Here is a 20144-nt window from a genome sequence, read left to right on the forward strand (position 1 = left end):
AATCCTTGCATAAATCCCACTTGATCATTCTGTATAATCCTTTTAATGTGTCATTGGATTCTGTTTGCTAGTATTTTGTTGAGGACTTTTGCATCTATATTCATCAGTGATATTGGTCTGTAATGTTCTTTTTTGTAGTATCTTTGTCTGGCTTTGGTATCAGGGTGATGGTGGTCTCATAGAATGAGTTTGGGAGTGTTCCTTCCTCTGCAGTTTTTTGGAAGAGTTTGAGAAGGATGGGTGTTAGCTCTTCTCTAAATGTTTGATAGAATTCACCTGTGAAGCCATCTAGTCCTGGACTTTGGTTTGTTGGAAGATTTTTAATCACAGTTTCAATTTCATTACTTGTGATTGGTCTGTTCACATTTTCTATTTCTTCCTGGTTCGGTCTTGGAAGGTTATACCTTTCTAAGAATTTGTCCATTTCTTCCAGGTTGTCCATTTTATTAGCATAGAGTTGCTTGTAGTAGTCTCTTAGGATGCTTTGTATTTCTGCGGTGTCTCTTGTAACTTCTCCTTTTTCATTTCTAATTTTATTGATTTGAGTCCTCTCCCTCTTTTCCTTGATGAGTCTGGCTAATGGTTTATCAATCTTGTTTATCTTCTCAAAGAACCAGCTTTTAGTTTTATTGATCTTTGCTATTGTTTTCTTTGTTTCTATTTCATTTATTTCTGCTCTGGTCTTGATGATTTCTTTCCTTCTGCTAACTTTGGGTTTTGTTTGTTCTTCTTTCTCTAGTTCCTTTAGGTGTAAGGTTAGATTGTTTGAGATTTTTCTTGTTTCTTGAGGTAGGCTTGTATAGCTATAAACTTCCCTCTTAGAACAGCTTTTGCTGCATCCCATAGGTTTTGGATCATCGTGTCTTCATTGTCATTTGTCTCTAGGTATTTTTTGATTTCTTCTTTGATTTCTTCAGTGATCTCTTGGTTATTTAGTAACGTAGTGCTTAGCCTCCATGTGTTTATGTTTTTTACGTTTTTTTCCTGTAATTCATTTCTAATCTCATAGCATTGTGGTCAGAAAAGATGCTTGATACGATTTCAGTTCTCTTAAATTTACTGAGGCTTGATTTGTGACCAAGATGTGATCTATCCTGGAGAATGTTCCGTGCACATTTGAGAAGAAAGTATAATCTGCTGTTTTTGGATGGAATGTCCTATAAATATCAGTTAAATCTATCTGGTCTATTGTGTCATTTAAAGCTTGTGTTTCCTTATTAATTTTCTGTTTGGATGATCTGTCCATTGGTGTAAATGAGGTGTTAAAGTCCCCCTCTATTATTGTGTCGATTTCCTCTTTTAGAGCTGTTAGCAGCTGCCTTATGTATTGGGGTGTTTATAATTTTTATATCTTCTTCTTGGATTGATCCCTTGATCATTATGTAGTCTCCTTCCTTGTCTCTTGTAACATTCTTTATTTTAAAGTCTATTTTATCTGATATGAGTATTGCTACTCCAGCTGGAGTAATCAAAATGAAAATCAAAATGAAATCTTTTGATTTTCATTTGCATGGAATATCTTTTTCCATCCCCTCACTTTCAGTTTGTATGTGTCCCTAGGTCTGAAGTGGGTCTCTTGTAGACAGCATATATATGGGTCTTGTTTTTGTATCCATTCAGCAAGCCTCTGTCTTTTGGTTGGAGCATTTAATCCATTCACGTTTAAGGTAATTATTGATACGTATGTTCCTATGACCATTTTCTTAATTGTTTTGGGTTTGTTTTTGTAGGTCCTTTTCTTGTCTTGCATTTCTCACTTAGAGAAGTTCCTTTAGCATTTGTTGTAGAGCTGGTTTGGTGGTGCTGAATCTCTTACCTTTTGCTTGTCTGTAAAGCTTTTGATTTCTCCATCGAATCTGAATGAGATCCTTGCGGGGTAGAGTAATCTTGGTTGTAGCTTCTTCCCTTTCATCACTTTAAGTATATTATGCCACTCCCTTCTCGCTTTCAGAGTTTCTGCTGAGAAATCAGCTGTTAACCTTATGTGAGTTCCCTTGTATGTTATTTGTTGTTTTTCCCTTGCTGCTTTCAATAATTTTTCTTTGTCTTTAATTTTTGCCAATTTGATTACTATGTGTCTCAGTGTTTTCTCCTTGGATTTATCCTGTATGGGACTCTCTGCCCTTCCTGGACTTGGGTGGCTATTTGCTTTCCCATGTTAGGGAAGTTTTCCACTATAATCTCTTCAAATATTTTCTTGGGTCCTTCCTCTCTCTCTTCTCCTTCTGGGACCCCTATAACATGAATGTTGTTGCGTTTAATGTTGTCCCAGAGGTCTCTTAGGCTGTCTTCATTTGTTTTCATTCTTTTTTCTTTATTCTTTTCCACAGCCGTGAATTCCACCATTCTGTCTTCCAGGTCACTTATCCATTCTTCTGCCTCTGTTATTCTGCTATTGATTCCTTCTAGTGTATTTTTCATTTCACTTATTGTACTGTTCATCTCTGTTTGTTTTGTTCTTTAATTCTTCTAGGTCTTTGTTAAGCATTTCTTGCATCTTCTCGACCTTTGCCTCCATTCTTTTTCTGAGTTCCTGGATCATCTTCACTATCATTATTCTGAATTCTTTTTCTGGAAGGTTGCCTATCTCCACTTCATTTAGTTGTTTTTCTGGGGTTTTGTCTTGTTCCTTCATCTGATACATAGCCCTCTGCCTTTTCATCTTGTCTATCTTTCTGTGAATGTGGTTTTTGTTCCCCAGGCTGCAGGACTGTAGTTCTTCTTTCTTCTTGTGCTTGAATTTTTGACTGCTATTAACATTTTGTTTGCAGAGCATGTTTAATGACACAGGAAATAGTTAACATATATTTTGGTGAGAAAAGTAAGGATGAAAAATTCAGATATAATTTGATACCAAATAAATATAACAAATCCTGTGCATAGAAAAATGTTAACAGAGACAATTGTTATGGGGTGGGATTTCAAGTGATTTTTACACTTTTTGCTACTTTCCAAACTCTCAACATCGGCAAAAATTACTTCTAAAATTACTTCTAAATTACTTCTCTTATTTAGTATTACTAATTTACTTCTCTAATTTAGTAATTACTTCTCTAACCGTTCGTGCCCCGGTCCGGGAAGATCCCACATGCCGCGGAGCGGCTGGGCCCGTGAGCCGTGGCCGCTGAGCCTGCGCGTCCGGTGCCTGTGCTCCACAGTGGGAGAGGCCACAACAGTGAGAGGCCCGCGTACCGCAAAAAAACAAAAAACAAAACAAAAAAAAACATCTCCAGGCTTTTCTGAATGTCCTTAGGGGTAGCCAAATTACCCTTAATTGAAAACCACTGTTTTAGAGAAAATTAGGATTCAGTTGGGTTAAGTCAAATGGCGGAAACCACTGGCCGTTTTTTTTTTAAAGGCTAGGTTAATAATAATTCAGACAGTGATAAAAATACAGTAAGATCTTAAATACAATCCCAAACTCAGGAACTCCTGATTCTTATGGTCATCATAAATATATTGTTACTGATGAGTGGGGGAAAAACCAAAAATGTGTTAATGGCCTGACAGGTAGATTTTCTGAACCCATCTGTGCCTACTCCAAAGTCAGGCTAAAATTTCCCCTTTACACACACTAACAGGCAGCTTGATGGGACAAGCAATACCCTGGGCATTGTTTTTTTGGGTATGGCCGCATGACCAGCTTAACACTTCATAAAAATGAACAGGGAATAGTGGAATTCTAACTATAAATGAGGAATTTCAAATACCACCTTACTCAAAGATTCCATTTCTATCAGACAAAAGATGAAGCAAAATTTAATATCCTGGCAGTTTATATGCTTTAGCAGGAATGTCGGCAAGAGCCAGTTAAGTGCTAAACCTGACTCTGGGACATGTGGTTAAAATTAACATCAAAACAGAGCTTGTATTCATGATTATACTATTTTCAGGGGAACTCAGATGAGATTGAACTGTACTTTAACATGGGGAGCTCTGGTACAAGATCTTCAGTCTCTATGCAATTTCCCTTTAGGCTCATTCATTAAAACTGTCTGAATCTCAGTTCCCTTGTCTGCAGAATGAGAAGGCTAGACTCAATAGGGTCTGTGACCCCTTTCAGCTAAAACATTCTTTAAGCTTTGTAATAGTTTGTTTGTCACAACAAAGGAATTGGGCAGTATTGGGGAGTTTCTTATAATAAAATCTGACTCATGCTTCAAGCAATTTGCCTGCAAAGATTTTTACACAAGGCAGCAAAACACGCTCAAAGCCAATGGAGTGAATCCTTCTGTTCTCCTTGGAGGCCCATCAAGAGATGGATTTAGACCAATAAGGGAGTAGGGAGAAAAAAATTCATGGATTTGTCACTGGAAACTGAACAGATTTAAGAAAATTATGCCACAAGAAGACTGTTCTTTTTAAGATAGAGAAGAGGAGGACTCCACACAGTAATCTCACTAAGTCGCTGAATAAAACGAGAAAGAAATCCCAGGGAATTATGATGGGTGATCAGGACTGATTTCTAAAACCACCAACCCATCAGTTGAATATACTGGCTGGGATGTGAAGATCTGTGATCAGGCTAAAGAATTTCCATAACATGTACAGAAAAAATGGTGGAAAAAATCTATTTCTACTCAGAGGCTCTAGGATATTGGTTCTAGGATATGCTGGAAGGAAAGCCTCCTGAAGTGTGAAAAGAGAAAAAAAAATCCCTTCCTTTGTGATTGTTCTCCAGTTTACAGCAAGGGAGCCTCAAATGGAGCCTTTAAAACATGGTGCTCTTGACAGAAGGGAATGAGATGTGCCCTTCAATCGGATGAGGAAAAGACCTAAGCTTATGGCCTCAGCTGTGCTCACACCCCCATCCTGAGTGTCAGCGACTGATTCTCTACCATCATCATCTACCTACAGAACATCCTCTACCCACAGTCCCTTGAGCCCATTGCAGAGCCTCAGGCTTCAGAGCGGGGCGGGGGTGGGGGTGGGGGGTGGTATCCAGGCTCATTATATGTAAGCTCTTTGCTCAGAGACATGATGCTAGGTTTGTTTGCTTTAAAATGAAGATTTAGTCAGGAATGTCAATTCTTAATTTATTCATTTCTTAAGGTATCTTCCAATTCCACCACAAGAGAATTTGTATCCAATTTGTGTTTGCAAAGATTTAAATAGAAAACAAAACACAGATAGTCTGATCACCTCAGGGAAGTGACCTGAGGGAGGCATTGCAAATCCTTTCTAATGCATACTCTGCGTCCTACATTCTTGCCTCTTATAGGCATACCAGAAATATTTTTTTAGTTTAAATGAATGGAAAGATCCAGCACTTGGAAAGAAGGAATTGTTACTCGCCCTGTTTATTCCAATAAAGAATGAAACTGCTTGTTGCTCAATGAGAATCAAAACTGACAGTTTGTAAAAACCCGAAAACATAAAATCTTGGACTGTATTTAGGGCTGATTGATATTTCCACACTCTTATGATGATCCTGAGGGAGAAGCCTGTCTAGATTTCCACCGTGTCAGTGAAAAATACTTCTCTGGAAAACCGGCTACACAAAGGGCAAAAGTTTTTCCAATTCCTATTCCAATTTGTGTCTATTGAAAGAGTTTTGGGCCCATGGAACAGCAGTAGACGGGATGTAAGCTGACATCATTGTAAGTTCGAAGACTCATTCTGCATAATTTTGTAATTAACAATGAGATCAGGTAAAATAGCAAGAATTTGCCATGTTATTGTGATTTCAATTCTCTTAACACTGGGTCTGGGACATATTTTAAAGATTCACTTGAGTTAAAAAGACTTTAGCGATGTGCGTGCAGGCCAAATAAAGACGAGAACTGAGCTAAGCAGTTGTCTGAACAATGCAAGCAAAGTGAACTTACTCTTAGAAGAGGATTCTCTGTGAAAGATGCTGGGAGATATGAAGGCACATTGGGAGATATGAATAAGACACATGGATCACATTGAGGGCTTGCGGGAGACAGAATTCCAAAATGGACCTCCAAGGTTACCTGCCCTAATCCCTGGAACTGTGAGGATTATGAGATATCACACATCGGAAGCAAGCGCTCAATGAGTGTGACGATAATGTTATTAACCTTCCTCTCTTGGCCTCCCAGCCAAATCCGTTTACCTCTTTCAGTCAGACACAACATACAATATTCCAGGTGCATGCAGAGTCAGATTTAAAATTCCAATTAATTTATATTACAATAAACTAACCTGCTAAATTGAATATCAGAATTTTTTTTTTTTTGGCTCTTGTGGCTAATCGGAATTGTATACGCATCATTTATCAGTTGAAGAAATACTGTTCTTCAAGTTGTGCCATAGCTCTCTCTATTGTGCACCTGAACAAATGAGCTAGGGTTTTATATAATGGACAGAGATATTTGTTGCTTTGCTATAGAGAAACCTGAACACTCATTGAACTTTTACAAATAAATAATTGGATTTATTTGAACATGATAATGTTACCATGCATTATTCTTTTGGATAATCCTCTTTTTTTTTTTTTTTTTTTTTTTTTTGCGGTACGCGGGCCTCTCACTGTTGTGGCCTCTCCCGTTGCGGAGCACAGGCTACGGACGCGCAGGCTCAGCGGCCATGGCTCACGGGCCCAGCCGCTCCGCGGCATGTGGGATCCTCCCGGACCGGGGCACGAATCCGCGTCCCCTGCGTCGGCAGGCGGACTCTCAACCACTGCACCGCCAGGGAAGCCCTGGATAATCCTCTTTTTAATGCCATCAATGAGATATCAGGTTCTCTGTGTTTCGTGTGTTTGTTTTCCATGACCCAAGGAGGAAATACTCCAAAGGAGGAAATTCTGTCTAAATAAATGTGGCAATCGATTTAAAGAAATTAGGTACTCCTGGTGACCTTATGGGTATGCTCACTTAGGCTCCTTTGCTCTTTCATGTCTTCTGTTCATTCACTCATTTATTTATTCAGAACCATGTATTGACAGTTTACCATGTGCTGTGTTAGAAAACAATGACAGATAGTCCCTACGCTCATAGAGACTAAAAAAGTGTAAGAGCTAGTGTTTGTTTAAACCTTCTAAGTCCAGGTATGGAGGTGTCTCTTTTAATCCTTAAAACCTGATGAAGTATACAGCTCCATCTTACAGATGAGGAAACTGAGATTTGTAGGTTAACTAACTTGCTGAAGGTCACACGGTTACAATGAAATAGAGCTGGGATTCAAATCTGACTTCAAAACCATGCCCTTACTCCTGTACTTCCCGTCTCTTTTTCTGATTACTCCTCACTACCAACTCTTCTATACTTGTTAGGTGGATCACTCTGTGCTCCACATCCAAAAATTCTCTGCCTTTGCCCTTGCCAGACACCCAGACCCCAAATGCAACCCAACCTCGTATGTCTAACCCAAGCCCTTCTTCTCTGTGTCATTACAGGCTCACTAACCTGTCTCGCTTCTTCAACCTCTGACACTGACACATCCCCACCTCACTCCCCAAGAATCAAGTCATTTTGTACGTTCATCTGATGTTCCAAACTAGATCATATGTTCCAAATTAGATCATAAAGTTCCCCCCAAAATCTATATTTTCTTTTCTCCCATCCTAGCCCAAAACTTAGGCAGAGAGTTAGGTAATAAATTACAGTTGTCTTTTCCATTGCTGAATTGCTTCTATGGTCCTGAAAACATTAATAGATTCATAGAAAAAAAAAAAAAACAGGTAGGTGACCCATTTAAGAATCAGTAAATAGGGCTTCCCTGGTGGCGCAGTGGTTGAGAGTCCGCCTGCCGATGCAGGGGACACGGGTTGGTGCCCCGGTCCGGGAAGATCCCACATGCCGCGGAGCAGCTGGGCCCGTGAGCCATGGCCACTGAGCCTGCGCGTCCGGAGCCTGTGCTCCGCAACGGGAGAGGCGACAGCAGTGAGAGGCCCACGTGCCGCAAAAAAAAAAAAAAAAAAGAATCAGTAAATAGAATGTGCTCACTTGGCTGATTCCCCGCTCCTTTAGTTAGTCACTGCCATTGTCATAACACAATCCTGGTTTCCATAATGTAGACTGGGCTTGTGTCCCTACCTTAAGCCTTTGGGACAAGGCCAAAGCTAGAGGTCACTGGAGCACGCGCTTAGCCTGAAATGGAAGGACAGATACTCAAGAGTTTGTCATTGGTTTTCTCCCGCTCTGAGAACTCACAGACTCCTGTATCATCCTTCTTACTTAACACTTATAGCCTTGAGATGTCGTTTTTCATAGCTGTGTATTCTGCATGGCCTAGCCCAGCACCTTGGAGCAAGCACTCTCTGAACTGTTGACTAGCCCTGGATTTACCAAGGAGATTATTGCCAGGACCTCTGGGATGGAAGCTGCTAGGGCTTCCCAAGGTGTTGATAACCACTTGCTCCTCAGAGTGATTCAGGGCAGGCAGGGAGTCTTTCTCACTTTGGGATGTTTTGGCTGGACTCCTGATTTCCATGCTCCACCTTCCCCGTTGCTTCCCTTCTGGAGTATCAAATGCTGGGTGTTTGCAGTCATGACATCAGAGAATTGCCTCGCCAGCTCACAGGAGGAGAAAAGTCTTGAGACAGAGAAAAATTCTACGGGATTTCACTCATTCCCAGTCCATCTCTATATTACTCACCATGTCCTAACTTCAGCTTGGAGCGCTTGCATTTCTTTTCCTCCTGGGGAAGAGGAGTGGGGGTGAGCTACAGGATGAGCTGCTCCTGAAGGGAGGGGAGCTGGAGTGGACTTAGCCTGTGAACTAAGGCAGTTTCCGGAGAGTCCTCCTTGGGTGACCTCGGGGAGCTATTTTCCACTGGGAGACCAACTGGGAGCTAAAAGCTTCCAAGGCTGTCCCATGTCACAGGCAGACCGCTTTAGGGATGGTGTAAACTCTGTACGCCCAGCCCTCACTGTAGCCTCAGGCTCACACAAGTGGATGATAAAGTGTATCTCTATGCCATCGGGAAGCACTTTACAGTACATTTTCTGTTCTCATCTGCCTCTCCATCCCTCACACATTCTATTAGATAATGTATTTATGTCTACTCTTAAGGAGGAGGACTCCAAGTGGTCACAGAAGAGAGGGATTACAATTCCCTTTTCAGGGCTTCCCTGGTGGCGCAGTGGTTGAGAATCTGCCTGCCAATGCAGGGGACACGGGTTCGAGCCCTGGTCCGGGAAGATGCCACGTGCCGTAGAGCAACTAAGCCCGTGTGCCACAACTACTGAGCCTGCGCTCTAGAGCCTGCGAGCCACAGCGGCTGAAGCCCAAGTGCCCTGGAGCCCATGCTCTGCAACAAGAGAAGCCACGGCAATGAGAAGCCTGCGCACCGCAGAAGAGTAGCCCCCGCTCGCTGCAACTAGAGAAAGCCTGTGCACAGCAACAAAGACCCAATGCAGCCATAAATAAATAAATTTATGAATAAAGAAGAGAATTCCCTTTTCATGATTTACTTTATTTTAAATGAATATTCCCTATTTCCTCACTCTGATTGTTCATAGATTGGGTTCCTGAACAGTCTTAAACCACTTCCTGCCCATGTATAGCCTCATTTGGAAAATACTAATGAAGCCTGCTTACCCCTTTGCCTTATTATCAACTCTGTTTGTTCATCTCTGGTTCAGTCTTGAGGCTTTTTCTTGGATTTCTGCAGTTGATGGTCATTATTTCCTGAGCAGAACAGAGTTCTTTATATATCTCTGGGGCTCCTTTCCTTCCTACTCTGTTTAAAGTTGTTGCCTCTAAGGAGTTCTCGGAAATCATATTTAATAGTTTGGCCTCATATTCAAGTGGTTAGACAGAACATTAGGTCACACCCTTAATCATCATCAGAATAAAAACCTGTTGAAGATTTCATTGAGGCCACCACCAACTCTGGGTGCCTTGCCAAGAAAGATATACTCTTCTAGGTAATCCAAATAAGTGCAGTTATCCAGCTGACCATTAAGGAGGGACAGTCTGAACTATTAAAGTAGAAGAAACATTGGATTTAATATAAATGAGATGTCAGTTTCCTCAAGAATGCCCCCACCGAGTAATTCTGAGTGTACTCACCATTCTGTGGTAAATGGGAACTGTTTGCAGGACAAGGTTGGTGACACATGGCTTACTTAACGGTGAATAAATCTGATAAAACAAAAAATACTTCCAGCACTAAAGTGTGTGCTAATATTTTATACCCTGTGTATAAAATGCATGACATTTACTTGAAAACTAACATGTGCAAGGCTGCATACCCAAGAGTTAATATAGTCTAAGCATTGTCATGCACCGAACCTTCTGTAGGATGACGTCTTGGTCTCCATTTCATTGACACTGAGCAGGAAATTCTAAGTGTGAGTTGCTCAGAAAGAGTGGGTCTGCAGCTTTCGTCCCCATCATGCAGACACCCTTCACTGTCACCCTCTGTGGGACATATTGGTGAGTCCCATGACTGCTCACCATGGGGCAAAAGGGCAAAGACAAGAGCCACAGTTCCTCTCTCTTTATAGGGTAGCTCTAACACTAGTCGTTGATTTGAATGAATGTTAGTTGTTCTTTCCTTCCCCAATCCCATCTTAACCTTCCATTTCTTCATCCAACAAATCCATCAAATACAAATGGGTGGAGATCAAGGAAAAGTTGAAACCATTTCCTTCTTGTGGTTAAAAGCTTCAGCTCTCTTCCTCTCACTGAACAGAGTGTACTTTTAGCCACTCACCTTTGACGGCATGCCGGCACCATATAGGAACACGAGCTTTGAAAGGCCCTCTTGCCACTCCTGTTGTCATCACTGTATCTGTGACATCTCTGACATCCATAAATCTAAGTCTTTCCAATGTTTTTTCTCATCCATTAGTTCATTTTTTAATAAAATAATCAGGACAGGTATAGAGAATTAGAATTTCCAAGTTGAAGACAACTTTACTGTGTTCCAATTGCTTCTGCCATTTGAAGCCCAAAGTCACTTATAAGTGGTTGTTCATCCGCTATTTAGATTCCTCTAGTAAAAAGAAATTCACCATCACACAAGCAGAGCACACCGTTTAAAAAATACCTCTGACTACTGAAAAAAATCTTCCTTGATATGAGTCTTGTCACTTCCACCCTTTGGCCCACCTTGGCCCAAGTTTTTGAACTTACTATCTTTTCCACATAAGAGTTCTTAGAATAAAGACAATTATCTTGCCCTCCGAAGTGTTTTTGTATTCAGGTTGCCCATGCCCGTTTTCTTCAAAAATGTATGGATTTCCATCCCCCTCATCATCCTGGCCAACTCTCCTCAGCACAGTTCAATTTGTCCAGGTGTCTCTGAAGGTGTCATGCAAAGAGCTGAATATGCTAAGACTGCCATCCATCTCCTTATTGTTTCCAGTTCACAGATGAGAAAACTGAGACCACCCACTAAAGGACTCATCAAAGGTCATAAACGAGACCTTGAACTTGAATCTCTACTCTCTGTAGTAGAGAAAAAGGAGCCCTGTAATTTAATCCTAGTCAGTATTTCCTGATATCACATGCAAGTGTGGCCAGAGACCCCAGTTAACACTCAGGTAGAACAAACAGCCTGGGATCGTGCTGGTTTCCAGGTCCAGTGAAATGGTGGCAAAAGGGCCGATCCAAAAAGACTTCCTAGACGTGTCAGTTGGCAATAATCTTAAGGTTGCCTGCTTGGGCTCTGAGTGCCCCTCCCCCCCTTTTCCTCCCTCTCAACTCCGCTACCCACCCCCCTTTTGTGGGTACCAGTGCCTGGTGTGTTAGTCATCTGTTTGTGAGGCAGCCCGTCTGTGACTCAGCTCCCTCCGGGTTGGCCACATCAGATGGGTGCCATTGCCATATGAAACCAATAGAGGCTAGAATTCGAAAAATGCTCTTATTTATTTGAATATTCATCTCTGGCCCATTCAAACTTTTCATTGTTAGCTCTAAGAGATATGACAAGGGAATCATTCTTTCTGGGGTATCCAAATACTTAAAAGTTTGTAGAAAGGGATTCTAAACTTTAGAACTCCAAATTATCTCAGTGGTCCCAAATTGCTCAAAGCAAAATAAACATGAATTCATTTTAACAAACGCCTTCTACCTGGCACTTTTAAGAGACCCAGAAAGGCAAACAACCTTTGTGTCCCAACTCCAGAAAGAATTAAGTTAGTGTGATTAGAGCCACTATGGTGGCTGGAAATCTGACAGACCTGTGGCTCTGAGTCTAGGAGACCCTGCCCAAGAGAGGATTTTGCTTGACTTGTGAGGAAACTGCTATCTCAGGTGGCCAGGAAGGCTGGGTATATTTCCAAAGGAAATGAAAATAGGATATCAAAGAGATATCTGCACTCCCATGAAAATTGCAGCAGTGTTCACAAAGGCCAAGGTATGGAAGTAACCTAAGTGTCCATCAACAGATGAATGGATCACGAAAATGTAGGATATATACCAGTTGCTAACTGAGGGAAACTGTCCTTCCTGCCTTACCCAAAGAAAAAGCGTAGAATTCATATCATTAAAGTCGTTATTTGGGGCTTAACTCTTCTACAGAAGGTAGATCATCCTTTGCTGTTGCAAATAACCCATTATACCTACTCATCTTCCACATGTCTCCTTCAGCCTGTAATTGGATGCCAATTCAATCCAGTAACATATTAAAATTTCTTTCTCTTAGTTGTTTGTTTACAACAGGGGTTAACAGGGTTTTCTGTTTAAAGGGTCACACGTTAAATATTTTAGGCCTTGGGAGCCGTATGGTCTTTGTTACGACTACTTAACTTTGTCAGCATAGTATAAAACAGCCATAGGCAATTCATAAGTGAAGGAACCGAGTTCCAATAAGACTTTAGTGATGGACACTGAAATTTGAAATTCATGATATTTCCATGAGCCATGAAATATTATTCTACTTTTGATTTTTTCCCAATGATTTAAAAATGCAAAAACCATTCTTAGTTCCCAGGCTATACAAAAACAAGGCCACAGGCCATTTTTGGTGACCCCCTGGTCTAAATGACTTCAAGAGAAGAGTTGGCTGATTCACAGAATATTTTTGCTGATGGATTTATTAAGTTTTAAGATATTCTAGGGACCCAACATGAAGTTGACACAGATAATTTTAAGCTTACATAATTTTGATAGTTTATATCATAGGTCACTGTAATGGTTAGTTAGTTTTATGTGTCAACTCGGTAGGTCACAATACCCTGATATTTGGTCAAACATTAGTCTAGATATTGTTGTCAAAGTATTTTTTAGATGAGATGAGAATTTGAATCAACAGACTTTGAGTAAAGCAGATGACCTTCCACAATGAGGTGGGCCTCATCCAATCCATTGAAGACCTTAAGAGAAGAAAGACTGACCTCCCCCAGGAAGAGAAAATTCTGCTTACACTCTGCCTTCAGACTCAAGCTGCAACATCAACTCTTCCCTGGATCTCTGGTCTGCTGGCCTGTCCTGCAGATTTTGAACTTGCCAGCCTCCACCATTACGTGAGCCAGTGCCTTAAAAATCAGCCTCTCTCTCTTTCTCTACATCCATTTGACCCCTGAACAACACAGACATTAGGGGAGCCGACCCTCCATGCAATCGACAACCTGCATATAACTTTATGGTCGGCCCTCTGTATCTGTGGTTCCGCACCGGCAGATTCACCTAACTGCGCCATAGTGTAGTACTGTAGTACACATCTATTGAAAAATCCCTGCATATAAGTGGACTCATGCAGTTCAAACCCGTGTTGTTCAAGGGTCAACTGTATGTGGATATATATACATACACACACATATATATCTTTAAGGACTGTTTTTTGGGTCACAGCACAATTATTCTCTTAATACAAAATTTTTACTTCACTTATTGGTGAGATCGCTCCTCGAGTCCTTTTACTGAGGTCCAAGACAACTTCTTCTGTTTTAAATCTTTTCACAAGTTCTAAGCAATAATGCAGCTTTATTATACTCCTAAGAAAACTCCAAATGGTTTTGCATCCGTATGACGAATGCACAGGCTCGTTCTTTACTTCATTACTAATCATTGACAGTACTGCCAACTCTGTTGGCAGTATGCCCTAATCATCTACTGTATTTGAAAACTAACACGTTCCTTAATATACCAGATTGACATATGTTACAGCTGAAGTCTGTCAACTTACTCAAGCCCACTGATGTTCAACAAATTACATAACATGCCTTTGTTGCTTCTTTTCTTCTTGATTTTGATTTCCTTAAAGTGTGTTCTGTTGGCACCTTGCTTTTAAGTTGGCCCCGAAAAAGGAATTCTACAGAAAAATTAGTTTTGGAAACACTACATGCTACATGGCCTGGAGAGTCATACCACACATGGCATATTAAAGGTTTGAGAAATCGTGTAGCAAAAAAACTCGTTTAAATTAGTTTAATCCAATTTGTCCCAAATGTATTTGGCCACAGAAGATTTCTTTTTTCCTCCCCACAACATCTATTGGAACACATTTTGGAAAATCTAGTCTCATGTTATAACTTACTATCCTCATTAGGAGTCATAAAAAGGCTAGAAAGAATAATGCCTAAGCAAAGAATAAAGAAAAGCACAGATTATTTTATGAAATCTACCAAACAGTCAAGGCACTAATGATTCCTGATAAAGATAACAGAGTCAATTAAATAAACTATCCTTTATTATATACTATTTGTTTGTATTTAATGTGAAGTCTCATCTTTAAACCATTTCCAGGGCTGGCTAAGAGAACAGTCACTTCCTCTGTAAAGCTAAGCAGTCTTACATTTGATTCCAAGTCTATAAAAGGGAACGCGACATTTCTTCCTTTTGCCAGTTTCAAAAAGGTCTAATATCGATCAATGTAATTGGGCTTCCTGATTGAGAAGGGAGGGGTCTGTATCTTCCATGGGAGGAGGAAATAAAGTCAGTGGCTTGGTTTGGGCCTTCAACTGCTTCTACCTTTTTGTCCCCAGCTTTATTGAAATATAATTGACAATATAACATTGTGTAAGTTTAAGGTGTGCAACCTGGTGATTTGATACACTTTTCTATTGTGAATGATTGTCACAATCAGATTAACATATCCGTCACCTCACATAATTACCGTGATGTGGTGGCGGTGAGAGCATTTAAAATCTCTTGGCAACTTTCAAGTATATAATATGGTATTGTGAATTATAGTCACCTTGCTGTACATTAGGTTCCCAGGATGTTTTTCATCCTTATAACCTGGAAGTCTGTAGCACTTTGACCAACATCTTCTTTTCCCCAATGTGTGTATTTGTGACGCTCTCAGCTACACAGAGTTGCTGGTAAAGCACCAAAATGATCAAACTATACAAATAGGGACATTCATGCAAAACTGTAAATTGAAATCAAGAACACATTAAAAGACGTAGAATAGGCAAATTCACTGAGGCAGAAAGTAGAACAATGGTTACCGGGGGCAGCAGGGAAGGAGAGATGGGAGTTATTCTTTAATGGGTACAGAGCTTCTGTTAGGGATGATGAAAAAGTATGGGAAATGGATAGTAGTGATGGTTATACAACACTATGAAGGTGCTTAACACCACTGAACTGTACAATTAAACACAGTTAAAAGGATAATTTTTTGTTAGGTTATATTTTACCACAATAAACAAATCACCAAAACAATACTATGAAAGTAACAAAAGAGAGAAAACTACACGTTGCCTATTGTAACAAGGTCAATTTTTCTGATTTTGATACTGTTTTATAGTTAACATACACTGTAACCATTGACGGAAACTGGGTGAAAGGAATTTGGGACCACTTTGTACTGTCTTTGCAACTTCCTTGACTCTATAATTATTTCAAAATGAAAAGTTAAAATAAAATGAATGTATTAAAAGAGTAAGCCACCACAACCGAGAAGTATTTACCTGGAAATACGAAGAGGTTTGATTTTTGGAAGTCTGCTAATATTTCACACCTATAGCTGAAATAAGAGAGAAGTCATGTGATTTTTGCAGATGCTTATAATGGTCTCATTAGCTCTAATGAACTTTCTTGTAACAGATTTTTTTCTTCACATCACTACACAGATCCATCTAGACTACAATGAGGCTTCACATTCAAACACTGTGGGTTTTTTTAAATTTATTTAATTAATTAATTTATTTGGCTGTGTTGGGTCTTCGTTTCTGTGCGAGGGCTTTCTCTAGTTGCGGCGAGTGGGGGCCACTCTTCATCGCGGTGCACGGGCCTCTCACTATCGCGGCCTCTCTCGTTGCGGAGCACAGGCTCCCGATGCGCAGGCTCAGTAGTTGTGGCTCACGGGCCCAGCTGATCCGCGGCATGCGGGATCTTCCCAGACCAGGGCTCGAACCCGTGTCCCCTGCATTGGCAGGCAGATTCTCAACCACTGCGCCACCACGGAAGCCCCAAACACTGTGTTTTTACTAAAATCAGAAATAATACGGTAATGCTCAATATCACTGTTACTTAGGATCATTCTGAAACTTTTGGTCACTTCGTGGTCCGTTGTTATAACTATGAAAATAAGGATACAGAGTGAGAGGCTACTTTTGACTGGGCCATCATCTGCTTGAGACTTGGAAATGTCTCAACTTCTTGGCCTTGTTTCCCCTTTTATAACACTGGAGGATTAGTTGGACTCAATTATTACTTTTAATATTACTTTTCTGTTTCTTAGCGTTGGACACTTGCCTTCAAATTTTTTTTTCTTTGGAAGACCAAAATATACTGTGAGTTGCTCTGATGGAAACAGGGGCAGGGCATCCAGTCTTCACCCATTCTGATCCTTCCCTCCATCCCTGCCTACCCCCAGCCACCTCTGCATGAAACAAACCCCTAATACACAGTCAAGAATGTAGACAGAGGCCCCTCTCAGTGCTAACATACGAGGGCTTTCTGAAACACGCCTGGTGAGCTGATATATGGAATGTGGACTAGAACACAACGTGACAAAAAAGCAAAAGAACAAAATCTGGCCCCTAGAGGAGAACTTGATTCTAGAGCTGTTACAGTTATTGCTTCATGACCCGGAGTGAGGGCCCTCACCTCCCTCAGCTTTGGTTCCTTATCTGTAATGTGAGGATGTTCGCTTAACACTCCTGCAACAAAAATCGTGTAACTGCGGCCTTGTTACTTACTGGGTCCCTTTGCCCATTGGATGCTGACATCTGAAGGGACCTTCTTCAGCTATTGGGAGCGCAGGCAAAGCTAACTCATACACTAGGTCTCAACCTTGGCTGGATGTAGAAACACCAGAAGGAAACTCTCAGATAGACAGACGCCCAGGCACCACTCAGTCCAATTAAATCAGAACTCTACCCAGGACACCTGGAGAATCACTAGCTGGAGACGTTCCCCAGGTGATTCTAATGAGCAGCCAAGATGGAGAGCCATTGTCCTCGAGAACAATAGGATATATTGGGGGTAATTTCACTCAGAATCAGTCTACAAGGCCCCACAGTGATCTTTTCATCATCTTGGCGAATGATCGGTGACACTTGCCCTTGAATGTTTTCAGATCAAACTTGTCTCTGTCTTGTTTCATGGCACAGAACGCTGAGCTCGTAATCAAATAGCTGCCACACACCTGTGCAGGTTCAAAGCTCTTTCCTGAGAATTCTTTCAACCCCCGCCAGAGAAACTCATCATCAGTTGAGAGTTATATTCCTCTAATTCCTTTCAAAGGGGCCACATCCTGGGCAATGATTTATGGAATCATTGTTGTGACAGGGGCAAATTCTCCCACTTTAAGTGATTAGCTTTCCCCCCCCCCCCCAGAGTATGTTTCATATGCTACATTTGAATGTAGTACGTGTATGTGTGACTTTGCCTGGGAACTGTAGTCAAGAGTGTCTGGCTTCCTGTCAGCTTTTATTGGATCATGAGCTAGGATGACCCATTTCTATGGGGAGGTGACTGGTTCTAGCCTGTCTGCAGTCTGTGGGTGTTAAGGAGGAGGGGAGTTTTTAGTGAAGTGCTATAAATCACTTGGACTTTTTAAGGTAATCCACAGTTTTTGGAGCAACGCTCCATTATCTCACTGTTCTGGTTTCATGAAGACTAAGACTCAGAAAGCAGTACTGGAGATCAGGGTAAGTTGCCCAGGTCCCTAAAAGGAACTGAACACAGAGGAATTTTAGGGCAGTGAAACTATTCTGTCCAATAGTATAATGGCAGATACATGTCATTATATATTTGTGAAAACCCATAGAATGTACAACACCAAGAGTGAGTACTGAATAAAATAAACAATGGACTTTAGCTGGAAATGAATGATAAGGATGTGTCAATGTAGTCCACTAATTATAATCCCTGTTGCACTCCAGTGGGGGAAGCTGATAGTGGAGGGGGAGTGTGTATGTGGAGGCAGGGGATTATGGGAAGAACCCTCTGTACTTTTTCGCTCAGTTGTGCTGTGAACCCAAAATTGCTCCAAAAAAATAAAGTCTATTTGAAAAATAAAGAGGGGAGTTTGAAGCTTTGCTTTAAAATATATTTTGTAACCCCAGAAACTGGAAGGTATTTAGCAAAACAAAACAAACTCCTGGGTAATAATCTAGTCCTTACAAAATGCTCTCTTTTATCTGATATTTTACTGATATTCTGTCCTCCATCCTTTGCTCTCCTCACACACTTATCCACTGTCTCCTCCCTGATAGCTTGCATGTATCCTTATCTAACCCAGAATTATCTCCTAATCTCCAGGCTCTTCTATCCAAAGGTCTCCAAGAAATCGCAATTTGAATGTCCTTGAGGCACTTCAACATCAATTTGTTCCAAATGAGAATCATTTACTCCATTCCCCAACTCCTCTTTCTATATTCCAACCTTTCTGTAAAAGAGGTATGGCCTTCTAGAACTCTAGTTGTCCTTCTAAATTTTCATGCTACAATAACAAGTCCTTACTTCTGATCAAATATAGTGGATTGAATAATTGTGGGTATCTGTGTTCCTGCTAAAATTCCAACAGAATTGCATTACAATAAAGGGATTTTAAAAGAAGCATAACCCCACAAGAACAAAGAGACTGAGAAGAGAGGACAGCTATACAGTCTCAGAAGGTGGAAAAGCACAGGGATAAATAGGAACTGACATGGCAAACCAAAGACCATCAGAACCTAAGCTGGCAGAGGGGAAAACCCAGAAACAAGCCGATTAACATAGATGAATCCGGCAGAGGTCAGGAAGAGGAGGCTCCAGGCACCTTGAAGAAGCAGTCAAATCAGTAACACTGCAGACATGTGAGGTCTCACAAACAGCCTTCTGGCTCATGTTTACTTCCTAGAAAAGCATCTGGAGGATGTGTTCTACCAAAATAAAAGAGTAAGCCAAGAACCAAGATGACATGGGCTTTAACACAAAAGGGAGGCCCAGGACGTCCTGGGTTGTTGATGAAGGACCATCCCAGGACCACAGCTATGGTCATGACTTTTTAGTTCTATTAATCCTTGTACACGTAGGTTTAGAAAAGTTTAATAATTTGTTCAAGATCACACAGCTAGTCTAGTGAGCTTTTGAGTTAGGAATCAAACCCAGGTAGATCTGCTGCAAAGACAAGACGGACCATTTCTGTAATTATGGAATTCGGAGCCAATGAATGACTAATGCAGATTAGAACTGTTCCAAGACATAAGAGTACAATGAGAATTAAGTGAGATAATCACCCAAAGCATTAACCCAGTGTCTGGCACATGGGAACCTAAATATTATTGTCTTACTTCTAACTAAAAATATAATCTATTATATTATCATTATTGCCTCTATCAAATGTTTCATGAAGGATTAGCATTGTAGTTGGATCCGGAAATACAAGTGGTATTTTGACGGTTGGAGAAAAAGAGAACATTCCAAGCTGAAGGGACAATAGTAACAAAAGAGTAAACAGTGAAGATGTACATATTTCAGGCATTTGTCAAAGAATCCCCTCACGAACTAACCATAGTTCAGCACTTGCCAAAAGTTTGCTTTACACATCTGGGATTTGAAGGAAATCTGTTAATTCTCCACTTCTCTACATTTTGTGAAGCCCTATCCCCTGAAGCAAATTAGATCATCAGAAATCAACAATCCTCAACTCGATTATCTTGACTTCTCACAGATTAACTTTCACAGAATTAAGATTAATTAATATGATGTCCTTGGACTTTGCAGAAGAGGAATACAGCATTGATTTGAAGAATGTTTTCTTATCTTTTGCAAAATCATACACACTGTGGATAACGTGTACCATTAACGTGCCGATTTAGTGTTCAACAGCAGTAATTTAATTCCCA

The sequence above is a fragment of the Grampus griseus genome, assembly GCF_964374135.1.
Source record: "Grampus griseus genome assembly, chromosome: 12".
In the NCBI taxonomy this organism is placed as follows: Eukaryota; Metazoa; Chordata; class Mammalia; order Artiodactyla; family Delphinidae; genus Grampus; species Grampus griseus.